Source organism: Paroedura picta, chromosome 17 (genome assembly GCF_049243985.1).
Source record: "Paroedura picta isolate Pp20150507F chromosome 17, Ppicta_v3.0, whole genome shotgun sequence".
NCBI classification, from domain to species: Eukaryota; Metazoa; Chordata; class Lepidosauria; order Squamata; family Gekkonidae; genus Paroedura; species Paroedura picta.
Window position 1 is genome coordinate 17,359,414 of NC_135385.1, and position 993 is coordinate 17,360,406.

The 993-nt window shown below is 46.3% G+C and overlaps 1 pseudogene; it reads left to right on the plus strand.

The window, feature by feature from the left end:
* The first annotated feature begins 409 nt into the window (after window positions 1–409).
* LOC143827572 (U2 spliceosomal RNA) lies at window positions 410–579 on the plus strand (annotated as a pseudogene).
* Window positions 580–993: the final 414 nt, after the last annotated feature.

The following is a 993-nucleotide window of genomic DNA, read 5'->3' on the forward strand; positions in this document are numbered from 1 at the left end:
TTCCTACCTATAGCCTGCACCCCTTTTTACCCTATGAGTTAATTTAGGCTGAGGGAGACAGAAAGGCCAACGAGCAGCTACAGCATGAGTTTCGAGGCAGAGAGGAATTTGAACCTGGGACACCCGGCCCTAGCCCAACACTCCCCATCCTTCTGGATCACTTAATGATGTTCATTTTAAGGCTCTGACCTATGGCATACCCACCGTTCCCATATATTTCCCATCCCATCTAGATTTTAAGGCCGACCGGCCGTTCAACCAGAGAGAGACAGCACTATAACAAAAAGTTATTGCTGTTCAATATTCATTAAAAACAAATGACATTTAATTCAGCGGCTAAATCTTTGCACACATCTAATGTTATATTAAAATCCGGGTCCACTAGCAGAGCTATTAAATGATAGCCAGAAGACCTTCTCGGTCTTTTGGCCAAGATCAAGTGCCGTATCTGTTCTTATCGGTTCCCATATCTATTATTACGGGATAAAAACATAACCACAAATAAGATTCTGTCTCCTCTCGCCTGTCTATTTTTTGTTTGCTTCATTTACTCCCTAATGAGGCCTCAAAGGAGCTTATAACATTCTCTCCGTCTCCATTTTGTTCTCACAACAACCCTGTGAGGCGGTGAGCTTGCGACTGGCCCGAGGTCATCCAGAACTTTCCAGGGCGAAACGGAGATTCAAACCTAAGTTTCCCAGACATTCTATAGCCACTACACCAGGCTGTTTCTCAGAGCACATACAGGGTCTCCCCTCCCAGCCCCCCTTTCACAACAACCCTCTATGCTGCCCACTTGCAGGCTGCTTCACAACCCCCCTGTGCACCTTATAGGATCCTGGATTCAAAGAGCTGGAAGGGGCCATCTAGTCCAATCCCTTACTCAATGCAGGATCAGCCTCAAGCATCCGGAATAAATATCTTTCCAGCTGATGCTTAAAGACTGCCAGTGATTGGGAGATCATCACCTCCTTAGGTAGCCCATTCCGCTGC